We start from the raw sequence: 27,261 nt of genomic DNA, 5'->3' as shown, positions 1-27,261 counted from the left end.
ATGCCCTGCATACTGGTTCATACTAATGTGGCCATTTCCGGGAATCAGTGGTTGATTATTTTTCACATGATATACTTAAAACACAGTGATGGGAGAATATCCATATTCAATTAAAGTCTCAAGGACCTTTGCTGGTGCAATCACATGTTCTTATATTTATCATTAATGCCAACATGCAGACACACACATCTGAATGATATCTATGCTTTCTCCTGTTTCTCTTTTTATATACCATTCCAGAAACATTTTAAGATAATTCGCTTCACTTACATTTCAGTTCTGATATGTTACGCTTCTCCTAAAGGATCTCAAAAGATGTTTATTAGAAGGGCACACTGGTTTAAAAGTGTAACAGTTGACTTACAGATCTTTAGAGCATACTTTTTTCCCATATGTCAGTGAATGCAATACCATGAGATAGATGTTATTCTTCTTATATTTTACAATGGAAAACTCTAGGCTCAGATATTTTTTAAAAACCTGCTTAAGGTCACGCATCTAATAAGAAATATGTACTTGAGCGCTTGCTCTGTGCAGTGTTTCCTATGTATCCATCACTCCTCACAAGGACTCTAGGAAGACGGGACAACTTAATCTCCATTTGATGAATGAGGTGACTATACCTTTGGGAGGTTAAGTAACGAGCCTGAGTTTACACAATTCACAAGTTTTAGGGCTGGAATTGTTGGTCCTGGGAGTCTGATTTGACACCCAGTGGCTGTCCACTCTGCCATATTTTCTTTCCCTGGCCCACCAACTCCATCAAGACAGAGCAAGGACATGATCTCAGGGCCTCTGACTCCATTGCCCATGGAGCACCCTCTCTAAGATGTGCTTTCTAAGTACAGGGATCTAAGTGTGTAGAAGTTTCAACAAATTGATGGTTAGAACTGGCAGTGATCTCCACAACTGGAATTATTTTTTTACATGATTTATTACTTATAAGATTAAAACTGCAGAAACATCTGCCCCTGAGACATATCCTTCACCAAGAGTGATAGAAGATATTTTAGTAACTCAACAGTGAATGTCCGCGATAGCCTCTTATCTAAAAGAGTGTCCTTGAAAGTCACTGATTGCTACTGTGATCATAAATAAGTATTAAACATAATTAAGATAAAATCTCTCCAAGGCACTTCCCTTAACTATTTAAAGCATATACCCTATGTCCTTTGCAAAGCCTTGGCTTTGAGTCAGCCAGGAAAACCCTGTGAGAAGTGATGGTGGGTTATTCTCGAGGATAACCATTGACCTTCCTGTTCTGTAAACTGAGATCAAATTTCCCTTCAAGCAACTTCAAAGCCGCACGTATGGGAACACGTGCATGGTCAACCCACTGCTCTATCTTCAGAGATCAATTCTCCTTCTCGGTCTCACTCTTGAACTTCCCCTGTGACACCTGACATGAGGGAAGTGTTCCAGCTGGCAGTTTGTCAAGTTCTCTTCCAGGATGGTGGCAATGTAGGGCATCCTATCTCTGACTACGTAAATGACTCCAAAACTTTGGAAAATGCCGGTGTGAAAGCTGGTGACCACAATTAGTCACTGGCTGCTTCCATCAGGAGAGCTCTTTGCTCTTTTGGCTCCCTCTGAACATTCTTTACTTATTGTTGGGGCTTCAGAGTAGAAACTTTGGCTGAATGCTCAACTAGCAGACCTCCAGCTAGGGAACACACAGGTCTTGAAAATAAAGCTATGACTGTAGATAGATACCTAGTATGTGAATTAATGCTTGGAACTTATGTCTTTTTAGCTGGGGAGGAAATGCTACTGAGAACCTTAACTTCGAAAATTCAGACAGAAAAAAATCCAACAAAGGTCACAGATACCATAATGGATTAAATAGAAATTGACTTGTAAACCCCCTTCTGTCTCTTTCTGGATTACCCTTGTCCACACTCTTCACTGTGTCATCTTCAATGGATCTCCTGGGTAGTTTCTCAGTGAAAACATTTCTCCCCTGTGTATTTTAATCAGTTACTGTGATGGTTAAAGGGGAGGCACTTCAGTGCAGGGTTATCCCCTCCAAGCTGGATTAGCCCATCTAATGCTTGCTCTGAACAGTCTCCAAGTTTGGGACCTTCAAAGCTCATCTAAAAAGGGGATCTGCCAAACTATTCATTATTAAAGGGAGTTGACATGGAGTATTTGTTATGTGGAGGTTAAATTAGCCTATGAATTATAAGTACTGTTTAATTGGCTAGAGAAAGAGAAAAGCTTTGGGAGAGAGGAGCTTTCTGGGGCACTGTCGCTGCATCTCAGGCTGAAAGTGACCGTTGACGCCAGTATCCATGCCCAGCAAGCTCGAGAAAAAACCACGACTTCCTCACAGGATGCCGTCCTCCTGTCTCACAGCTGCTTTCAGCTGGCTCTCAAGAGGCTTACGATTTCTAACTAACTAGAAGTAGGGCAGCCAGAGGAGCAGGCTAGACGCTTGTTACTAATTATTTTTTCCTTTTGGTTAACACTTCTGGTTACTGGGAAGCAATTTTGAAGACTTCTGAGGAATACTGTGGGGGGAAAGGCAAAATTTTATGGTAAACCATAAATTCTAGTGAAAAGAAGAGTGTGATTTGAATTTCTCTCTAATTTTAAGGGTTGGAATGTTGCTGTCCTCCTCTAACCAATTTAAGACATTTAATTAATATCTAGTGCACACTGCTGAAGGCAATACAGAGGTTTTTGTTGTTGTCATTATTGTCTTTTTTTTACGCAATAAGAAAGCGTTGCCTGCTAATTGCACAATTATGTTTAGTATACGGTGGAATAAAATCAATGTTATAGAGAAGTACAGAAAAGCAATATGACATCGAAAAGAAGAGCTCACAATAGAGGTATCAAGTTCAGTACCCAGAAGTAGCTAACTTCCTCTTACTTTGTCTCCAGGGTCCACCGACACGAGATGGTCTGGCCACTCGTGAATTATCGATGGAGTTAACTGAGAATGGGACCAGCAAATTCTTTCATCTACTACTGTAGTTAAATAAAAATGCCTTCAATTAGCATATCAAAAACTTGAAAGGCTTGATTAAGCGGTATACCTGGTGACCTATGGGAAAAAATGAAATTCAAGTTCAATTAAGGGGTGATTTTAAAAATTTTCCATTTTGATATAATTTTAGATTTTTAGAAGACTTGTAAAGATAGTACAGAGTTCATGTATAGTTTTCACCCACTTCCCTTAATTTTAACATTGTACGGAACCGTTTTACAATTAGTAAATCAGGAAAGTAACATTGGCACAATACTATAAACTACAGACTTTAATCAAATTTCTCCAGTTTTCCACTAATTTCCTTTGCTGCTTAACCAGATTGGCAAAAAATTGAAAATATCTGATAGTACCAACTATTGATAAGGATATATAATTATTGGAGCTCTCATGTATTGGTACCAACACTTGGGCAAGTAATTTAATAATATCTAGAAATGTACTGTCTTAGACTAACCTGCCCCTGGCCACATGTGGCTGTTGAGCACTTGAAATGTGGTTAGCTAAGTTGAGCTGAGCTCTAACTATGAAATATGTAGTGGATTCAAAGAATTAGTATAAAAAAGAATGTTAGATATGTTGCTGATAATTTTTGTTATATTTTGAAATGATAATATTTTGTGTATATATAGTGAAACATAATTTAATATGTTTGTGATAAATAAAATATATGATTAATACTGTTCTTTTTACTTTTTTAAACATGGGAACTAGAAAATTTTAAATTACATATGAGGATCACATTATATTTCTACTGAATACATTGATTTTGGATGTAAAAGGAGTACTTACCATTAAGACTCCAATGTTTTATATTAGAGACTTTCTAGAGAAGTCCTCATACTTTTACATGAGGACACCTACACAAAATTTTTATTGCATTAATTTTTGTAATAACATGAAATTAGAAACAACTTTTATGTTTATCCATAGCAGAATACATAAATAAATTATAATATATTTACATAACAGAAAAAAATTCAGTAGTGAAAAATAATCTACATTTACTGATCAACATAGACAATCATTGCAAACAGAATGATTTTTAAAAGACAATTTGCGCAAGGTTGAGTAAGGTATTACATCATTGCAATGTAAATTTTAAAAATTAAAAATACTCAAATCAGGGCCAGCTGGGTGGCACAGTGGTTGAGTCTGCACACTCCGCTTCAACGGCCTGGGTTTGTGGATTTGGATCCCGGGTGTGGACCTACACACCGCTGATCAAGCCATGCTGTGGCAGCATCCCACATACAAAATAGAGGAAGATTGGAACAGATGTTAGCTCAGGGACAATCTTCCTCACCAAAAAAAAAAAGAACCAAAACCCTCAAATCACTAATTTAATATTTATGCGTATAGACATAAATGATAAAGTATAAAGACAAGCATGGGAGTTCAGATTGAATGCATTTTTGGCCCCGGTTCTTCCCTTCTTACTGTATACAGCTCTTCCAACTTGAAACCTATAGTCATGTTTATGTGTGAGCTGTACTTTTCCCCCTTTTGAATGGATTTGGTCATATGTCTTACTTTGGCCAAAAGTAAGTGGTGGGAGTGGTGGTACGATCGTTCTGAGCCTAGGCTTCGAGAGGCTATGGTATTTCATCTTGCATTCTTTTGCCTCTGCATTGCTAGGAAAAGACTGTGCATCAGCTGGCTGCTCATCCTAAGGGGAGACACATGGAGCTGAGCCAAAAGGCCCCAGCCAAGTGCAGACGTCCTCAGCCTTCTCCCAACTCTCTCTCACATAGATGAATGGGCTCCCTCAGATCTGCAGAGCCACCCACCAGAGCCCGGTCTAGATTAGCTGAATCCTCAGCTCCATGAGAATAAAAGAATATAGTTTTAAGCCACTGAGTTTGGGGGTAGTTTGTTACACAGCATTGTTCACAGGAATCACTAACTAAGAGGGGAGAGACATACACCAATTACAGTGTAATATTTTCATCTGGGATAGAGGAAAGTAAATGTTTTGTACCCAAATATTTTTTCTTTTAAAATTGTCTAATATAAATATAAAAATTCCATATTTGTTAAATTGAGATGATAAATATATGGCTGTGTGTTGTAATTCAAAATTTTCTATACATTTGAAATATCTTAGTATTTTTTTTTAAGATTTTGTTTATTTTTCTTCTCCCCATAGCCCCCCAGCACATAATTGCATATATTTTTAGTTGTGGGTCTTTCCAGTTGTGGCATGTGGGATGCCACCTCAGCATGGCCTGGTGAGCAGTGCCAGGTCTGTGCCCAGGATCCAAACCCATGAAACCCTGGGCTGCCGAAGCAGAATGCACGAACCCAACCCCTTGGCCATGGGGCCAGCCCCATATCTTAGTATTTTTTAAAAGGTAAAATATATATATATTTTTTGTGAGGAAGATTGGCCCTGAGCTAAAATCTGTTGCCAATCTTCTTTTTGCTTGAGGAAGATTGTCATTGAGCTAACATCTGTGCCAATCGTCCTCTATTTTATGTGGGATGCTGCCACAGCACAGCTTGACCAGCAGTGCTAGGTCTGTGCCTTGGATCCAAACCCGTGAATCCCAGGCTGCAGAAGTGGAGCATGTGAACTTAACCACTACACCACCGGGCCCGCCCCTGAAAGGTAAAATATTTTAAAGAGTAAAACTAAACTGTGGTACATGCAGATGTGGAATATTATTCAGCGTCAAAAGGAAATGAGCTATCAAGCCATGAAAAGACATGGAGGAACCTTAAGTGCATATTACTAAGTGAAATAAGCCCACTCTGAAAAGGCTACATACTGTGTGACTCCAGCTATATGACATTCTGGAAAAGGCCAAACTATGGAGACAGTAAAAAGATCAGTGGTTTCCAGAGGTTAGTGAGGAGGGAGGAATGAATAGATGGAGCACGGAGAATTTTTAGGGCAGTGAAAATACTTTGTATGATACTATAATAGTAGATACGTGTTATAATCAACTTGTCCAAACCCGTGGACTGAACAACACCAAGAGTGAAGCCTAATGTAAACTATGCACTTTGGGTGATTATGATGTGTCAGAGTGGGTTCATCAATTGTAGCCAGTGAACCACTCTGATGGGGGATGTTGGTAGTGGGGAGGTTGTGCATGTGTGGGGGCAGGGGTATATGGGAAATCTCTGTACCTTTCCCTCCATTTTGCTGTGCACCTAAAACTGCTCTAAAAAATACAGGCTATTATTAAAAAAAAAAAAGTAAAATTAGAGTCCTATCTGCCTACTTTTATATTACTTCATTTGCTATTTCATGCCAATATTAGTTCTTTGATACTTTTCCCACATTTACTACTGGTTTGCTTAACTAGTTCTGGTTTACGCTTCCTATGTATGTTCATGTCCAATCATGCCTTTTAGCATTTGTCCCAGATTTTCCAGTTTTTAATAAAATACTCTTATTAATTGTTGCATTCAAATAAAATGGAATGGACTTGGTGAAAGTTCAATTTATATTTCCCTGCTATCATGATCTTATCTGATAGTGTGTGAATCATATGGTAGTGAAGAGAGTTCAGACTTTAACACATGGTTAAATCTGAAAAGCAGTGATACCCATCTCTCATTTTCCTACATCTTTGCAGAAGTAATGAGACCTACGCAGCAGCTAGAGAGAGCTAAATTCCTCTGGCTTTGGAGAGCCATAGGAGTATTTGAAACGTTGTTCCCAACTGGTGTCTCTTTGCACCAGCCATTTGTGCCCTGTTCCAGCCTCTATTATGATATGTGAGATAGAAAGAGCTGCAAAACCTCACATTGGTGGAGCCATTGGGAAATGTGGAAGATGGAAAGTTAGTTGCATGTGAAGCATAGCCAGGAAATAGAAGCTGGATACTCCTGGCAAAGGATGTATAGAAGCTGGATACTCCTGGCAAAGGATGTATAGAAGGTGGATACTCCTGGCAAAGGATGTATAGAAGGTGGATACTCCTGGCAAAGGATGTATAGAAGCTGGATACTCCTGGCAAAGGATGTATAGAAGGTGGTCTGAATGCTTTTGCATTTCTCGTTTGGTATAAACATACAACTATTCATTTATCTTGCTTTTTGGATTTTGCACCAAAGCCCTTTCAGTAGCAATAAGCTGAAAAAAATTATGTGTGATTAAAAATGGGGTTATTTCTGTCACTCAAGAAAATTGATGATGGAAGTGCATTTGCACAACACATTTGTCAACGTTTTCCATTTCTGATCATGGCTGTAGCACTACCACTGACCCCATGAACAAAGAAGATATGAGGAAACATCAGCAGCTGCTTCTTAAGTGAGTAATTGTTTTATGAAGACTGTGCACAGAGATTGTGGCTATCAGCCTTTCAGACGTGAATGAAAGTCTCTGTGATCTTTAATGGAGCCTGGCAACCAGAGATCTATCAGAAGCCAGCTTGAAATATTAAAATAATTTTATATGCTTACTGGTGGGTGGTCCAAAGTTCCTCTAATGTACTTACTCAATAACCTGGTAACTCAACCCTTGAGGGCATCCTTAGACACAGGTCCGTCCTCAGTCTGCCATCTGCCTCTGTATGGTCACATTTCTGCTTTGGCTACCATCTCAGGTCATGATTTTGATGCAAACCTAAAATATGATTTTCAAAAGGGATTACATCCAGAAAAGATCAGCTTCAGCTCACCCCATCTACTGTTCCCTCTGATTTTTTGACTATTATATTGTTTGCACGTGTATGTTTTCATTAATTGCCTTTACTTTAAAAAAAAGAAGTGATGGGGTGAAATAGTGTTTTCAGTGAAATATTCTTAAAAAGTGGGGACCATCGCATCAGTCATTTTGGCTCCATTTCTTGGTACAGAAAATTTCTTTAGTAATGGAGTTTCTAATGACAAAGATTCTTTGCTTGACCCAACTTTAGTCAGGCTCCTGAACCACCTTCTAGGCTCATCTGTCTCCTTCCTTGAAAAATCCAGTTTTAGCAACCCCCTTCTAACTGAGTTTAGCAAGAATCTTCCGTCCTCCATATCTGATCACTCTCAATATCTGGTTATCTTCCTCCTCCTCCACCATTTTCCAGGTGATATCTGATCATCCTGCCTGTCTTCAGCAAGAATCCTGTTAGGTCAATTTAGCCAGAATCCCCTTCCCCCTGATGTTTCCTCTTAGTAAATTTCCTCTAATCCCCATCCTGCTCCTTGGCGGTAAATTTCCAAGTAGCCACGCTGCATTCAGACTTGAGCCCAGTTCTCTACTGAAATCTCTTTTCCCCTCTTGCAATACTCCTGAATAAAATCTGTTTTTACTGCCTTAACTGCTGTCCAGCTCTGTTTTTTCTTTGACACTAACTTGAGTTCTCTTAGAAATGAAAGAAATATTTATATCAAGAAAGAGTTTACACCGTTGAAAATAACATTTGTAGTTCCCAAAGGCGGCCTTCCATCTGCTATTATAAATATGGTATATTATGTTTTGTAATATTACTATTCCTAATCATTTCCATTATAATCCCGACATTGTAGCCACAAATGTTAATCTCTCCCAAAGACTTCACATAGTTTGGTACAGAATCTTTTTTTTAATATTTGTGCTATTCTTATGAGGTTAGAAGAGGACAAAGTTATTTTCTTTTAGAAATGGAGAAATTTTTCAGGCTTCACTGGGAGTTAATGGAGGTGGAGATTGCATGATACCTACTGATTCTCAGGCCACAGCTCATAGGTTGTTCACATTTTTCATGGCTTCCTCATTAGAAATGACTAGGAAGAAGGAGAAAAATGGTAATAAAGCTACTTTTATTGGAAATTTTCAAGTTATCCATGGAGGTGCTTTCTCTTTAGGAAAGAATATTCGATGAATCATGGTTCCTTGCACGATTGCCTTTGAAGGCAAAAAAACTTCAAAGGGGATGTCCAGAGGATAACTCTCTGGGACTGCGGTGAATTGATGCTTAGTCAACAGGGGGATTTCTCAAACATTCTTAAAGCTTAACCCAGAACTGCACCCATGAGTAGAGTCTGTCTTCCAGGTCAGAAACATTTACAAGTATAGCTTGAACTACGAAGTATCTGCAACTCCCTCTTAACTGTTCTCATCTCCTCAAGAGAACTGAACCTAAATAATGGGACTCTGCATATTTGAATAGTTACTCATTTCCTGCAAACGCAAAACCAAACAGTTACATGAACTGAGGATAGTAGCAAGTAGTGTGTATTAAGTGTGTTTCAAAGAATTCAAGCTCCTTTGAAATATTTCTGTTTAGTCAAAGGCCAAAGAAAGAGTGGGTCTCTTAGAGTTTGTCTTCACTCCAGGTAATTTCCCTTTTAAATCACCAGTGGGAATTTCTTTTTGCTCCCAATTGGCCAAAAGTGACACAGCAGGGTGGCAGGAGTGTTGTCTGGAGATGAGCTGAGTGGTCACAGATGAGCACAGCAGTCAGTTCCTAGCCTAGGGAGAGATGCTTATCCTTAAGGAAATGCCAATGTGGGGGAAGTTGCACCTTTATCTTAAGGCAATTTGTTCTTGTCTTTGGGACACAGCAAATGCTTAAAGCAGATATACAATGCACGCTCAATGGCCATGTCAGGCCCTTTTGGAAAAACAAAGGCCAAATTAGGTTTACACCAAATGGCTTCCTCATATACTCCAATATCCTATTGCTTGCTATTTATTTGTCAAAACCAAAATGACATTTTTATAGAAAAAATAAACTATATTCTTATGATTTGATTGGATATAAGTGGATTTAACCAGAGTGGAAGAAAAAGAAAACAACAAGGGTGAATCTCTCTCTTGTCAAACATAACAGAGGCAGACATTAGTTAAAGCAGTGAAAACAGATTTGATGCAGTAACTACAGACAGTAAACAAAAGAGCTAAACTCCATTTGGATTTGCACAGAGGTGCCTGGGCATTTTAAAGGAAGAATGATGGAGTAGGGGGTGGGAGTGAGTAGGGGCTCAAGCAGCGTCAGAAAAGTGAAAAATTATAAAGGATTGGTCAGTATAAACACTTAGGCCAGCTGTGTCTGCTAGCTGGCTGTGATGGAAGTTAGGATTCTGTCCGCGTATAGAGACTGGAGATGGAGCCCTGTGCTTCCCGATCATTGCATTTCGAAGGAATGGCTTTCAGGCCCTTGAGAAAGACACTCCTCAGCTATAGGAGATACAAATACATCTCAAAGGGACAGAGGAAGGTTCTCAATTGTAAGCCCTTTTAGTAAATGCTCTAAGAAAGGGAGGTCAGAGGCCTATCATCAGGCGTTGGCCAGAACAAATAGTAAATTCTTTGCCAGCCATGAGTTTTTCCAGACAGGAACACCTCTATCTCTCTCCCTCTCTCTCCCTCTCTCTCTCTCCATCCCCCTCTCTCTCTACTCCCCTGCCCTCTTATTCTCTCTTACTGTATCTGACAGGATGAACTATAGGAAACAGAAACTGCCACCATAGGTATTTTAAGCAACGAGAGTTTTAATACAGGAAATCATGTGTTTACACAAATATTAGAACGGATAAAAGAGGATTCTAGGCTGGACCTCCAGGACCAACACCAGATTAACCCCATGGAGAAGCTACTAACTCTGAGATCTTCGCTAGAGCTGTAAGTTCCAGGACAATTCCTGGAGTTACAATGTAGGTGTTAGATGCTGGAATTAAGAAGCCGTCATTGCCGCCACCATGGCCGCCTTCCAATACTGAGGACACTAGAAGGTGGATTCCCATAGCTGCAAGCTAGGCATTGACTCTTGACAACCAAGAAGTTGTAGAATAGATGCTGGAATTTAAGAGAACATCTCATGTTTGTACAACCTTGCTTGCAAGCTGAAATAAGAAGACAGCTTTGACTTTGCTGTACTTCCAAATCTTCTAATCAACAGAAACTAACTTGCATCTACAACACTGGCTACGAAGGTGTCTTTGTGTCTTTCCATTTTTGCCCCTCTTTTTCTCTCCTCCCCCATCTTCTAAATGTATGAGTACCTACTTGTTCTGTGAAAAGCGATAGGTATTGCTGAGCTCTGAAAATTGTGCATGAAATAGGTGAAACTCATGCTTGCACGTAGTTCACAGTCTAGCAGGGAGATAGACGAAGTGTCACCATCCCACAGGTTAAGGACTGGAATAGAATTGTGCATGCAAGGCTTTGGAAATATAACAGAAGTCAACTCTAGATGGAATCAGAGAAGTTGGCACAAAAATGACCCTATGCTGTTTATGGAGAGAAGACTACAAGGTTGTCCACCTGGGAGTAGGCAGAGGGTCTTCTTAGAGGGAAGAATAAATTAAAAAGAGTAGGTTTAAAGAGTAGAGCTAAAGGAACAGCAAGTTGTTCAATACAGTCCTGAGGGAGGGGTCGTTGCTCTCACTCTAGAAAACACGGTTGGAGACAAGACCTTACCTCTAAGTGTAAAGCTCCAACTCCTGAAAAAACAACATCTAAACAAAATGTCACTTGGTCTTTCTCCAACCTTGCTAGTTGCTGTAGGAAATATGTCCAGGCCTTTGATTCCCAAGACCTACTTCCCTGATGAGTATTTCCCCCATAAGCTTCTAACTCTGTGTTTATTTCTTAAGCTTTAAAGAACACAGCATGTCTCCATTATTATGGGCATAGACATCTACTGTTCTGATTCATTTAACATCTTAAGTTCCGGTTTTGTGTTGGGCACTGTACTCAGTGCAGAAGACAAGCGGATGGTGGGGTCTCTAATGAGGAATCTTTTTGGTGAGGAAACTGATGTGCAGACACTAGCCATGTAACCAGACGATCTGAAGGAGTAATGCACAGAATGCTGGAAGAACCCAGAAGAAGGCTCTCCTAAGTTACTTGGAGACATCAGCAGGGGCTTCGTGGAGGAAGCAGTATGTCAACTGAGAAGTAAAGGCTGAGTAGGAACTTTCTAGATGGTTTAATACGTAGGGTTGGAAGGATGCTCTAGGGAGAAGAAATAGCTTTTCATATATCAACTGTCCTCAGCGAGGAGAAAATTGTGAATCCTGGGGGAAGGGTGGTGTAGGATGGGACGGCACTGTGGGGATGTACAGAGATGTAAGACAGTCAGACACTGCCCTCAAGGAGATTTGGGGTATGAAATTGCATAGTAGAAGCTGCAAGTACTACGAGAACTTAGGAGGGGTTTCCTGAGGTCCAGAGAAATTAGTGAAGGCTTTGCGGAGGGGGATAGAACTTGATTAAGACTCAGATTTGGAAAGACTACAGGGACATTGCTCCAGGTTTGTTGACCACCACGGACTGCTGTCCAGAGGTAGTATTACTGTGGGCCAGCTGTTGGAGAGCAGAAAATGGAACCTGTCTTTAGCAACGACACGTCTTTGAGACTGGCAGAAGTGAATGTTGGCTGTGTTACTGGCACGTATTTTGGAGAGCTGAATGTGCCAGGTGGCATTTAAGGGAGTAAGAGAGAAAAGCGTAGTAGAAAAATACTGTATCTGGAAGGCAGTAGATTCAACTGCTGGTTGAGTCTATAATTAGTTCTGTCACGTTGGACACGTCACACAGTCCCTGAATCTCCGGAGCTACAATATATAAAGTAAGGGCTGTTAAATTTCATAATCTGTAAGGCCATTGCCAGTTCAAATTGCAACATCTTTTGAGAAGTTGAAAGCTTTAGTGGGTTTTCTTGCGGTGCTCTTGTTACTTGGCTGTAAGAAGGCTGAATTAAGTTTGGGGAACTGCGGTGTAGACGCAGTGTTCCAACCCTGTAACTCACTAGCTTCAGGAGCTCGAGAAAGTACTTTGCTCTTCCTGAGCCTATTTCCTTATTTGTGAAGCTGGGATAATGTTCGACTTGCCTACTACACAGGTTGTTTTGAGTTTCAAATGTGATGACTGTATGAAACATTGTGAACCCTAGAAAGTGCTACAGGAAACATTTTAAAAGAAGTAAAGTGAGAGCATCATGGTAATCGTCTGTGAGGAGACACAATCTGGGCATGAGTAGTAGCTGTGAGAATGGAGAGTAACAGATATATCAGAAGGTATTTTGGATGAAATGCAGATGGAAAATAGAGAGTGACTTAGAAGGTTGATGGAGAAGAGACTCAGTAGGAATGGGGAGCTGCTAACAACGACAAGGGAGATCGTCAACAACGTTTCTTTAAAGTCTCTGTGCTTGATGCGGGATCTCAGGCTCATCCCAGACCTAGGGAATTAGAATCTGCCTCTTAACAAGAGGCCCAGGTGACTCATTTGCACAGGCAAACCTGAGACCCACTGTCCTAGGAGATACCCAAACTGGATGTTGTGTTTCATCATAACTGCCTCTAGCCTGCTGACGCTGATGAAGGACCGGGGACTTTGAGTGGTCCCTGTGCTCCAGACTGACACCTGGACCCAATTCAAGGCTCTTTCCTGGTCAACGAAATATGGGGATTTTTCAACCAATGGCTCTGCTTTCTGAGGAAACCAGGAGAAGACTCAACTTCAGCCACAGGGATGTTGACGGTACCTTAATGACAAATGGCGCAAAAAATTTAAACTGAAAAAGAAAAAGAGAGAGAGAGAGAATCTGTTGGACGTTATATGACAAAGCCATGAATATGAAAAATGATGTCTGTAGGCCCAGCAAACAACTTGATCACAGTCTCATCAAAGACCCTGAGCCAGAACCCTCCAGCTAAGCTACTTTTGGAGAAACTCTGAGAAAATAAGTGTTTGTTGTTTTAAGCTGCTAAAAATAAATAAATAAATAAATAGAATAAAATCAAATCTCTGTGCTGGGCACTGTAGAAAATCTATTTTAGTGTAAATGGGTAATATGATAAAATGAATTTTTGTTGTCTGGCTCTCTGTCTGCAAGCCAAAACGAGAAATTTACTTTTGAATTCAAGAAGCATATGGAAAAAGAACCAGGTTTTAGAATGATATTTGCCTCTGTGTCATCTCCACTAATATTTTAGTACAACACACTTTAGATGATGAAAAGGTGATAATCTATTTTTCTACTCTGGAAAGGAAAAAAAACACTATAAAGCACTCAAATTTTATCAGCCCATTTCAGAATTGAATAAGACGATTTCTTGGTGTCTTGTAAATAAAATTAGAAAACTACAAGTGCAAAGGGGACATTTCTAGAAATTGTAGTCAGCTCTGCATGTAAAATCCTAGCTTGTATTTCTGTTCCAGGTTCCTGCAATTGTTACCATAAAGGGAGCATTTCAGACTCTGATCTGTGAGGTGATTCCTTTTTTCAGCAATTCCTCCAACCCCTGATAACGTAGGCTGGAGGAACGCAGACCGCTGGAGGTTATATTTTATGTGTTGCTATGATACTGTCTAAATATTATGAGCAGAGCAGGAGTATGTGACATACAATGGTCCAATGCTATGAAATTATGGCAGCTAGAAGTCATTTTCATATCTTTGAAATGTAAGCTTCTAGTTTCAAAGAATGGCTTGGGTGTCTTTAATAAATGAGTGATCCTTTACTGCGCTAAATTAGATCCTAGGTGGCGATCTGGAGTCTATGAAGACTTCAGAAGAGTTTTAGTCCAGGGAGAGTCTTGTAGACCCTAACAAGGAAATGCACAGCAGAAAGGGCCTAGCAAGGGGCAGGCTGCATGAAGAATTGATAGCTCAGGGATCTCAACTATGATATTGATGTTACAAGTAGAGACGTGCTTGGAGGTAAACAAGATAACGCCTGGTTCAATGAGACCCGATCCCATCCCCCCCAACCCCAATTCTCAGCTACTTAAGCTTTGTTGCTTAATTCTTTGATGTTCAATTCCGATTCCAATAATTGTTTATGAAGCTTCATTCAAATTTTAAATCAGCAGTTACCTATAAAATACATCTATTTTTTTCCCCCTGTTTTAGTTAAGGCAAGTTTCATTGAAATAAGAGATACAGCTCTCCGTGCATCTTTTTGAATAACAGTTCTGTGAATGCTATTTTCTTCTGCAGATTGTACCAAAGCCAGTTTCCTCTCTGAATGAACATTTCTAATATGTGAATTCAAAATACAACTAGCCGACGTCACAAGCTGCCCCGACGAACAGGAACTAAGTGCAGCTGAGGCTTTGTGGCTTTTCTTGTTTTCTTTTCTTTTTTCTCCCCTTTTTCAGACCGTTGCTGGTGAATACTTCTTTTTTAATGAAAGAGGAAAAATGTTTCTCACACGTCTTTTGCATGCATCAAGAAATTCAGATTAAAAATTTGAAAACTGAAAAGAATGAAGTTTTGCTTTGCAGAATGCAGGGAAATCCATTTGTCTCAGTATCTGGTGACATTCTACCAACAGTAGAAAGGACCCGCCTCACACTGCTTCCCTATTTTCTCATCTACCCTGCCCATGAGGCAGAATGCTTTCCCTCTTTTCTTTTTTGGTTCCTTATTAAAACAACGTGAAATAAATTTAAAAAAAATTTTTCCTGTTTACATCAGCTTTTTTTTTTTTTAGACATACCACCACCTGGATATTCTTGTCTGGAATTCTCCTCAAAGAGAGTGGAAGGTCTAGAAAAAAGTGTAATAAGTAGAGGAAGTTTAAAAATATCTGTTGAATGAAACATTGTCTCAGACTTATTTCTATACGTCAAACTGCCCAATTTTCCTTTCTTCTTTTTGAGGCCATTGATATTCAGCAGAAGAAAGTCAGTGAAACAGGGTCAAAGTTCAAGTATAATCAAGAGTAAACATAAGGAATTGGAGAACTAATCAAATTTTGTGACATTATCGGTGTTATCATATCAAATATCGTTTGAAATAAGTGGCTCATCCAGCTAGTCTTGAAAATAGGCTTTGCTACAAAGATTCCACTATATTCCTCATAAAAATACTTTCTGTGCGTGAAGTCTATGTAACTTCAGCTTTTCTTCAGCGTAGAACAAGAGATGGGAATGTAATGGATACATATGCAAAAAATAGCTTGGATTTATATATGATTCAATCAGTTAGAAATTTCTAACCATTGCTTTTCCCCTATGAAATGGAAAGCCAAGCAATTAACATGAAACTTTTTCAATGTCTGACATGAAAAGTAATTGTATTAAAAGATGTCAGCGGTAAAGTGTGTTCAAAGGTAGGCTGTTATCAGTAAACAAATTAAAAACCAACAGGGTTCTGTTCTGTGGTCTTCCTTCCTGTTGCCCAGCTTAGCGAGACATGAGTCCCACTGAGTGGACAGAAATCGCCTGATACTTGCTGTTTCTAGGCTGCTGAATTTCTGAAGAAGGAAGTCGGTTAGTCAACTGTGTCATCTCTGAATAGCAGGACTATGACACAGAGATTACTGAGACTTTGTATGCTTCATCAAGTGACAATATGCATGGAGTCATTTAATAATATGGGAAGATAAGATGTTTTACAGTATCCTTTTGGCAAAGCTTTCTTGTCTTCCCTTGGTTGATGACTTCAAAATGGTTGCTCAAAATGAAAGAATAACAAAGTATATTATGAAAATGAATTTATTTCTCTATGGCAGTGTGTAGAGCAGTAGATTCTGTATCAGTGGTTCTCAGCCAGAGGTGATTTGCCACCCAGGGGACATTTAACAACTTCAGGAGACATTTTTGATTGTGATGACTGGAGAGGAGGGTCTGAAGGCATCTAGTGGTTAGAGGCCAGGGATGATGGTAAACCTGCTACACTGCATAGGATGGGCTCCCACAAGGGAAGGTTATCCAGCCTCGAGGGCCCTAGTGCCAAGGCTGAGAAACCCTATTTTATAGGAATTATCTGAATGGCCAAATTACCTAACAGATACAGGATATAATCCTAAAGTATTTTTGTTCTTCTCAGATTACAAAAAAAAAAAAATGTTTTTTCCACATGTTTTTAGAGTTTTGTTATCAGAAAAATAAAACAATTAGTCATGTCATACTCAGTTTGAAACTATGGGACATATATATATGTGTATATATATACATACACACACACACACAAACACTTTTTTTTTTTGGTGGCCCTGAGCTAACATCTGTTGCCAGATCTCCTTTTTGCCTGAGGAAGATTATCACTGAGCTAACATCTGTGTCAGTCTTCCTCTATTTTGTATATAGGATGCCACCACAGCATGGCTTGATGAATGGTGTGTAAGTCCACAACCAGGATCTGAACCCGTGAACCCCGGGCTGCCAAAGCAGAGCGCGCGAACTTAACCACTATGCCACCTGGCTGGCCCCATAATTATATTTTTGAAGACATGAAAAGGAGACATATTTCCTGTTCTGTGTGTGTGTTAGGGTCAATTTACCTTTTCCTACCCATTCATAAACCCCCAAATAGAGGGCATCTTCAAACCTGAGAATAAATCGAATGCAAATTGCAGGGGAACAAAAGTTCTATTTCACATTGAAGTTATAAGTACTGTAAACATTATTACAACCCATATTATACTGCATTAGTAAAAGTAACACCTATAGGCATTCCTCATCTTGTTCAAATACGAGAAGAGAATGAGGTATATAATACCATTGCACAATAAGTATCATTGCATTCCTAATTATAATAAACAATAGCAATCTGTATTCATTTTGGATTCCAATCACAAAAATTCTCTTCCCACCCATCTCTCCTACTGTGACAGAGAGCAGGAGAAAGGAGAGCTGGCAGAAGACTGGAAAGGGTATGGGTGCAAGTCACTCAGCTTAGAGAAATGACGTGGCTCTGCTTACTTAGCCAGAGCCAACAGATCATGTTGGAGGAAAGGTAATTTCAAAGCATCAGCTGATAAATACACCGTTCCTCAGTCCCTATTAGAACTAGAATATATTGAACGCATAGAACTAGAATATATATGCACATGAATCTTTCACCGAGCTGGGGGTAAAAATGGCGTCATGCATCAATGAACGGTGAACTAAATTACAGCGACCCTGACTTTCTTTCACTATAATTAGCAAATATCAATCCTCTCCTGTAAAACATTCCCAGATTATTTCTGGGCTCCTCAAAGGAGTGCCTCCCTTAGAATCACCACGTGGCCCCTCATTGCCTCCTCAGCCCTGTCCTGCTCCCCCTGGCTAGTGTTTCCTGTCTTCACACCCTCCCAGGAGGCCCCTCTCTTGGGAGCTCCTCTCAAGAGTTGACGGGACCCTGCTAAGGGAACTGTCTCCAGATGCTCTCTAAGCTGCCACTCCCAGACATGTGGGAATTGTGGATTTGCTTCTGAACAGAGTTAGGGAAAATGGCCCTCTCTCCAATTTCTGGCCTCCTTTGACACCCAGGCTGGCATACAGCACTGCTTGAAGGTAGAGATTCATCATGTTTTTGTAAAGGCAGCCCCTTCTGTTCCATATTTTCCCCCAGCAACAACTAAAACTAACAAAAATACCAGCTCTTTCGCCAGGTACAAGAAAAAGTCCAGACACGTCTATTGCTAGTTCTTTCTCTCCCTGGACAATTGTTTTTTCCCCTTGACAAACAAAAAGAATATGCAGCCTCTGCTCAACCTGCTAGTTAACATTCCTAAACCAGAATATTTACTATCTGCATTTAGATTAATGATGACATCATAGATGTAATAGATGTGTATTTTCTTTACATTTATGTAACAGAAAGGCCATTTGGGAGATTAAAAAAAAATAGTCTGTTCCAAATCCAAAACAAAAGTCTACTGCTGGTGTAGAAACTAATTGTGATATTTAGAAACAGTTTTCCCCAACTTCTTCTTAGTCACATTTCAATCTCCTTGGTATGCTGGTAAATGAGAAGAAAAAGACTATTTCATAAAACGAAAATGGAGAAAAAGTCAATGTTGCAGCACAAATGTCATTAGCCAAGGTCAGTGTGGCACACAAAGGAGAATTTTGATTAGTCTAAAACTTTTGGAGAATCTAAATGAGTTGAGTACTTTTGGTTGCACTCAAGGATTGAGGCTTTTCTGGTTACTTTACATTCCTATCTACAGCCTGATGGCTGTCCTGAATGCCACACCCATGTATCCACCTGCCACCTCATTGTCTCCACTATTTGACTAAGAGAAATCGCAAACTTCCGTGTTGAGAACTGACCCCTGATGGTCCCTCCCTCCCCACTACCACCACCCTGTCTGTCTCTCTCCCACACTTCCTTGTCTAAGTTTGTGGCAACTCCCATTTTTCTGTTCCTTAAGCCAAGAACCTTGGAGTCATTCTTTATTTCTTCTGAAATTTCTCTTTTTCCCTACATAAAACCCATCACTCATCTTGTGGGTTTCATCTTCAAGATATAGCCAGAGCCGGAACTTCTCTCTGCCTCCACCAACACTATCCATGGACCCAGGCACCATCGTCTGCCACCTGCATTATTGCCACAGTCTCTTATCTCGTCTCCTTCTTCCACAGTGGGCCCCTCAGCTAATTTCAACAAGGGTGCTGTCAGTTAGATCGCTTCAAACCCTCCGATGATGTGCCATTTCTCTCAGAGAAAAAGTCAAAGTTCTTACGAAAGCCTACAAGGCCCTTCAAAATATGCTCCATCAGTCCCTTCCTGTTTGACCTGACCTCATCATGCAGTCACACAGGGCCTTGTGCTCGAAGTTCCCCCTGCATGGTGTAAGCCTCTGCTGTAGCTGCCTTGAAATCCTTAATAATTTGAACAAGGAGCCCCACATTTTATGTTGCACTGGGCCCCACAAATGACATAACCAGTTTGATCTTTTACTCCTCTCCTCCTTACCCATTAGCTGACCTCTCACACTACTATAAACACTCCAGTTACTCTCTCTCCCACAAGCCTTGTACTTGCTGTTCCCTCTGCCTGCCTCTCTCTTCCCCAGAGAGCTTACAGGACTCACATCCTCATCTCCTTCAACTCTTTGTCCTAAGGTTGATTTTTCTATGAGGCTTACTCTGACCACACCATGTATATTGCAAACCATCTCTCCATTCTCCTTACTCTGATGTACTTTTTTCTCATTGTACTTGTCTTTCTTACATATTAAAGTTTTTCTTTTATTTATTATGTTATCTATATTTCTTCATTTGAATCTAGTAAGCTTCATGAAGACAAGGATCTTTACCTGTTTTTTACCTGTTGTACACCATTTGCCTGATACATAGCAGGTGCTTAATAAATATTTGTTGAATGAATGAATAAGCATTGGAGATTGGTTCCAGAGTACAAGATATAACCTCCATAGTTAATTATACATAATATAGAATAATAAGCTACATGTGGTTTTCACTACAGAATGTGGCTCACTTCACTCACAAGAAATCCTTCTGTTGTGTCCGTATACAGCCTGCTTCACTCTAGTTCAAAAAGCAACAAGTCAAGATCCTCTAAATTCCACCAAAATAAGAGAAAATTCCAGTTTATGTAAAAACAGTCAACTTTAGGCCAATTTTGAAATAGGAAATATTTTGTGCAGAGGGGCGCTGATGACTTTGCAATAGAAATATAAAAAATTAGTAAGTTGGGATTTCTCATTAGAAACAAACAAAATATGTACCCCCCTCCCATTCCTCCCATTTGCCCCCAAAATAACCAAGTTTAAGAACACCAAGGACTTTGTGGTTTGTAAAACTGAAACCTCTTGGTGGTAATGGCTGAGTCTGGACAGAACTGGAGGCAGAAGTGAACTGCCAGATCTGACTTAGCTTTACTGAGTTTCATTTCCTTTAAATGAGACTCTAAATACGTGGCTCTCCTCGTCTCTTCACGGGTTGTGCCACAGATGGAGACTTCTTGTACATCAGCACATCTTGTCCTGTCTTGAGCCCTGGTACAGATGTTTGTCTGCAAAGAGATGGCAGATTACCAGGAGATTGCAGCGCTCTCTCTCTCTCTGGACATTGTTTTTGTGATTTGAACAGTATTTTCCCCCTTGAACGATGAGTTTCCTTCTTTGAACGTTTACTACCAGGTGGTGCTCTTGTTTCCCGTTTTACTGAGAAAGTCGAGGCAATTAGAGGAGAATTTCTGCAAACTCCCTCCTCTTTATCTACCCAACCTCTGGCCTCCGTGCCCACTTATTCTACTTTCTCTCCTGTTACCATGGAGAAATTGTCCATGTTGAAGGTCAGCTCCTTCCCTTCTTGAAGGGTATTGCTCCAGCAATTCTCCTCTCTCTCTCGAATTTTCCCCTTGTTAGCATGATCTTTCCCATCAGCATGTAAATATGCTGTTTCTTTTCCCTTTTTTTTTTTTATGAGATCACTTGATGTCACTACCCCTTTTTCAACTACTGCCCCATTTATCCTCTTTTTTTCATGGTAAATCTCCAGAGAATAGTCAATCGTGCATACTATCTCCAATTACGCTGTTCCAATTTTACCCTGAATCAAGCTTTTGCTTTCAATATTCCACAGAGACTGCTGTTGTCTATGTCACCAAGATCTTGTGTCATTAAAACCAAGATCTTTGTTCAATCTCCTTCTTACCTGAACTGTGCGAAAAATCAGACACAGTTGATTATTACTTCCTCCTTGAAATATTTTTCCACTTGTCTTCCAGGACAAGCCCGGTTTTCCTTTGACTTCACTGGCCATTTCTCTTCATTTTCCAGTGCAGGTTGCTCTTCATCTCCTGACTTCTTTCTTTTGGAGTGGCCCAAGGCTGTCTTCAAATCTTTTTTCTGTTCTCACTTAATTCCTGAATGATCTCATTCATTCTTATGATTTTAATACCACCTATGTACTGCTGAAAACCCCTAAATATTTATATCTCGCTGGATATGTCCCTTTGACTCAAGATTTAAGTATCCCTACTTGAATATTTAATTGGTCTCTCAAAATGAGGATGTTAAGGGGCCGGCCTGGCCCAGTGGCATAGTGGTTAAGTTCATGCACTCCGTTTCAGCAGCCTGGGGTTCATAGGTTCAGATCCTGGGTGCAGACATACACACCGTTCATCCAGCCGTGCTGTGGGGGTGTCCCACATACACTATAGAGGAAGGTTGGCACAGATGTTAGCTCAAGGACAATCTTCCTCACGTCCCCTCCCTCCAAATGAGGATGTCCATATTTTCCATCACTCTTAATTTACTCTTGCCAAATTCTTTCTGATCTCCCTGGACATGTAGGAACTCTATTTTTCTGGATACTCAGGCCACAATCTTTAGAGTCAATCTTGCTGCCTCTCACATCCAGTCTGTAGTATATCCTGTTAGCTTTGTCTTCAAAATATTCAGAATCTGATTCCCTCTGATCACCCATGTCTACTCAGTCTAAGACATTATCCTTTGCTTGGATTGTAGCAGTAACCCCTTATCTAATCTTCCTTTTTTTAAATCTCCATTCCATCCCTCACCTTTAGTCAATTCTCATCACAGCAACCTGAGTGATCTTTTAAAAAAAAGTTGGTTACTCACTCTTCTGCTCAAAATCCTCCCTTAACTTTCCATTTTACTCAGAGCAAAGCCAAAGTCCCTCCAGAGTCCTGCCAGTCTCTAAGTAGTCTGACCTTCTACAATCTCTCTACCGTTATCTCCTTCTCCACTCCTTCACCCCACCCCGACTTCTTCCTTGACCATGCCAGTCACATTCCCTTTGCACAAATTGTTACCCGGCTTAGAAGAACATTCCTAGAATATCTGAATGACTTAATCTCTTCATTTAGGTTTTGCTTAAATCTTTGCTTCTTAATGAATCTTTCCCTGACTACTTGTATTTACATAGCAACCCTTCAAAGCATTTTATCTTTCATCCCTGCTTTTTTCACATTCACAGCAATCATAACTGTCTAACCTTCTATATATTTGTTACTTTTTAATCATCTGTCTTCTCACACTAGAATATGACTCCCACCAGAGCACATGCTTTTCTCTTTTCATCCACTGATGCCTCTGTGGTGCCAGAAGAGTGCTTGCCACATGGGAGGTGCCCAATAAATATTTGTTTAATAAATAAACGAATGTGTTTTGTACATAGCTGATTATAAATGAATACAATTACAGTCTTCGATAGGTAAGCAGAAAAAGTTATAAATCTTATTTTAGCCCACTGAAAGAAACTGAATCAGAACCAAGTGAGATAGAATTATTCTTAGTTGATTTTTTTTGTTTTTAATAAGAGACTTTTGGAATGCATGTTAACCACTTATTCAGTCCTGCGGGGTGTTTACCTACTACTTTCCTATCTGACTTCATTTTTGCCTTTTCTTGGTTTCTTCCTGGGATTAGAAAGCATGTTCTGTAATCACATCCTGTGGCATCTTTACTCTAGTAGTTATTTTATATTAGTCATTTGCAGTTCAAGAGTTTGCATGAGCCAGTAGCAGCTTCTCAGAAGGGGTCACCCACAGGGCCCATGCTGAAGAAAAGGACATTCTGACTCTGCTCTCGCTCAGCATGTGGAAGGTGAATGGAAGATTATGAAAAAGGCAGAAAATACTTGATGTTACTTAACAACTTGCTTTTCCATGATGGAATCTTCCCCAAATGTGCAAATACCATAATTTTCAGATATATTAATCTAATTATCCTTTCTAAAACATGAAAATGATAAATCTGGAGGAAAAAAAACTTAGAGGAAGGCATGAATGATCCGTGTGTCTCCTGTAATCTCTTGTGATATACCTGAGTTAGCATGTGTCTATATATTTGTGTGTGTGTGTATCTCTGTGCATCTGTCTAGTTTTTAAATGCATTTGAAGCTGCTCAAGAGAAGGGGACTGTCCTTGAGAAATCCCCCATATTTTGTCATGGAAGTTGAGTGTCCAGCTTCCCTCATGACTCTTCTGATCCTTGGCTAGAAGTAAATGGCACAGAGCTCTTGTGAAAGTGACTAATGGCAAGAGTCTTTTAGTTCCTGGAATCTACACTGAGGCTTCACTTGATTTTCATGGATAACTTCCTTTGGGATACCTATTCTCCATTTAAGATGTGTGAGGAAGCCTGGATTCATTATGTTGTCATTCAGTGAGCCAAAATGATGCTTCGTGGACCTGTTCACTGAAAGGTTTAGTGAGCAGACCTCATCCGATCTTCTGAAAACTCTAGAGGGAAAATAGTAGGTGGCCCTAGTAGGTTCTCTGTTTTCTGTGGAAACTATGTAGGTTGGTCATGTGGAGGTGAATCAAATGATTTGCCCTTGATCTTTCCCTCCCATGGTTTTGTGATCTCTGGCTGATCACCATGTGTCAGTAATGATCATTGACTTCTTCTTTGTGCCGTTTCTTTGTATTTGTTTGGTGTCTTAACCTCTTTGGCTCTGTGTGCCTTCAGATTTATTAATAATATTTTATTAATTTACAGTGTGATATGAACTGGTTAGAGTCACTATTGATGTTAAAGTTACACTTGCATTTGTGTGTGATATGTTGCTCATACAAACAGAAATGGACACTAGAACCTTGTCTGTTATCACCAGCCAGGCACACAGGAATCCAACTGGGGACTTTATAAAATCAAGAGAATTCACTGAGATTGACTACACTTGTATTATAAGTTGCTTGTAGTTTACTAAATCAATTACTCACATATATTCAATTAGTAATTAATTTCATTCAAAAACTATTTATTAGTTCCTAGTATGTTTGGGGAATTGTTCTTGACACTGGAAGTAGAGCAGAGAACAAATCAGACTTGTCCCTGTCCTCATGGAACTTACATTCTAGTAGTGGGGGTGGGGCAGACCATGAGCAAACAGATAATTGATAAAATGCCTGGAGTGACAAAAAGTAGAGGTTACTGATAGAGAGTAAGAATCATATGTCAGGGAAAGTCTCTCAGAGGATGTGGCATTTGAGAAGAGACCTGAAAGAAGTCAGAATGAAAGTTATGGGATGTTCTCAGGGAAGTGAATCTGGGCAGAAAGAACAGCAGGTCCAAAGGCTCTGTGGCAGGAGATGATGAAGTAATGAATGGTGATGAAAAGATGGAAGGGGTGACGTATTGGTTGTTACTAGGGCTAGATAATAGAGGACCTTGTAGACCAGCCTAAAGAGCTTGGCTTTTATTCTGAGTGAGATGAGAAGCCACTAGAGGTTTCCAAGGAAGAAAATGACAGGATTTTATTTATATTTTTAAAAGAATCCCTGTTTGCTCTAGAGAACAGACTTATGGGAGAAAGGGGTATAAAAATGGAAGGAGAGAGAGATCAGACAGCAGACTGTATAGGAATCTAGGGGAAAGCTGAATAGTACTTTGTCTAGAACTAGGACACTAGACAGAGTGGAGGTCATAAGAAGCAACCGGTTTCACAATAAAGTCTGACATAGAGTGGCCAGGATCTGCTGAAGGACTTCACGTAGGATGTGAGAGAAACAGAGGAGTCAAGGATAATTTTAAGGCTTGTGGGCTGAGCAACAGGTGAATAATTGTGACATCAAGTGAGATGGGGAAGATTTTGGAGGAGGAACAGGTTTGGATAGGTGGGTGGGAATCAAGGATTCGGTTTGATAAATGTGAAATTTCCAAAGCCCATTAGGAATCCAAGAAGAGATGGAATGGAGTTGGATACAGGAGTCTATATCATCCAATAGAGTTGGATTTTAAGAGAGAGGTGCAGACTAGAGACATACATTTGCAGGACACCAGCACATACATGGGATTGGTGAAGACACCTAGGAAGTCAGTGCAGATAGAGAAGAGAATGACCTCAGTAATGAGCGATTAGGAGGAAAAGGATGGTCCAGCAACGAAGCAGGAGGCAGGAGAGGGGAGGAGGGCTGGAGAGTGAGAGCTCTTGAAATCAAGTGAAGAAAGTAGATATTTTCATAAGGAGGAGAGCTATGTGTTAAATGCAGCTGATAGATCAAATAAGAGAAGGAATCCTAATTAACCACTGGAATTTGAAATTGAAGGGGCTTAGAAGTTCCTTAGCAAGGCGTGGTAACATGTTTAAGTTTCTAAAAGATCCTTTTCTTCTTTCATCCCGATTCTCTATTATCTGCTAATACTTTCTTGTCTTTCTCAGTTGTCAAAATCCTATGGTCATCTAAGTTGCAATGATTCATTCTTTGTAGAAAGTCTTTTATCTTTTTCTTCTTAACTAAATGTGAGGGTTTCTTGTTCTCATGTCATTGCTCAAAATTCAGATTTTAGACTGTTTATCCATGGTCACACTTATAGACATATTTTCTAGCTCACTCTCTGTGGTCTATGTGTTAGAAAATGTAAGTTAAATTTTGAAGACCAGATTCAACTTATTTTTCCCTAGTAATGCCCCAATAGCATCTATTTCAAGTTTCTTATTATGCCTACTTTCCAGTGTTGCTCCAACTGCATGCTTGTTACTTGGAATCTTAATATTTCAGAAGTACCGATTTCTCTAGTGGGGATAAACTAGGCTTTAGGTATATCCGAAGTGTTGGAGGTAAATTAGTGCTGTAAATAGTATTTCCTAGGGAAATTTCATTTGCCCTTCTCTTCTTTCCCAGTCTTTCAGTTGGCAGCTTGCCTATGTAGTTAATGGTTAATCAGTGGGAAAAATGAAACATTAGAGTTCTTCAAATGTTGAAGAAGGAAACATTTTCAGAAAGGGCAGAAGGTCAATGGGCTCGTGTGAGGGGAAACCACTGTTTTTACCAACACCTTCTCACTACCTGCCTGGAACACAGAAAGAGGAGGAAATGGGAAAAATTCTGTATTTTAGTTGGTGGTTGGTGGAACTTTGAATGTGGATTTTGAGCGTTATAGGTCATGTGTGTTTCTATCTGGGAACTTTCAGAGCACTGAAGGAAGAACAAAACTATTCATTTTTTTCTTGGCTGGAATTTTTGAGAAATGAGAACTCTTTTCGGTACACAGTCATGTGCCACTTGATGATGGGGATATGTTCTGAGAAATGCGTCATTAGGCGATTTCGTGTTGTGCGAACATCATAAAGTGTACTTACTCAAACCTAGATGGGAGTGCCTACTACACACATAGGCTCTATGGTACTAATCTTATGGGACCACCATCACATGTGCAGCCATCGTTGACTGAAGTGTCGTTATGTGGCGTACGACTGACAGCCACTGCTGTGAGCATGAGTTCTACCAGAAGCACCAATGCCCTCAACATCCTGGCCATTCTGATTGAATCAACTCAGCTGACATTTTGAGCACTTCAGCTGTACTTGGCACTGTATGAGATCCTCTTTACTGATTTTCTCACTTAATTTTCCCAGAAAGCCCATTGAATAGCTACTACTAATGACATTATATAGAAGAGAAATCTAATACTGAGCATGTTAAAGTAAGTTTATGAAAGGCACGCAGGAAGGAAATACAGGAGCCCAAACTTTCTGAATTCCAAGCTCATGGCTAATGTGCTAACAACCTAAGTGCTAGATAGACACATATACAGCTAACCAGTCTGATAAACACGGTTCTGAACACATTGTTATGAACCAATGGCAGGGACGGGCAAAGATCTTTTGAAAGGGCCACAGAGGTGTATTTTCTGCTGGATCTTAACACGTTAGGATGAGAGATCATGGCATTC

Source organism: Equus caballus, chromosome 30 (genome assembly GCF_041296265.1).
Source record: "Equus caballus isolate H_3958 breed thoroughbred chromosome 30, TB-T2T, whole genome shotgun sequence".
NCBI classification, from domain to species: Eukaryota; Metazoa; Chordata; class Mammalia; order Perissodactyla; family Equidae; genus Equus; species Equus caballus.
Note: the sequence above shows the minus strand (reverse complement) of the source record.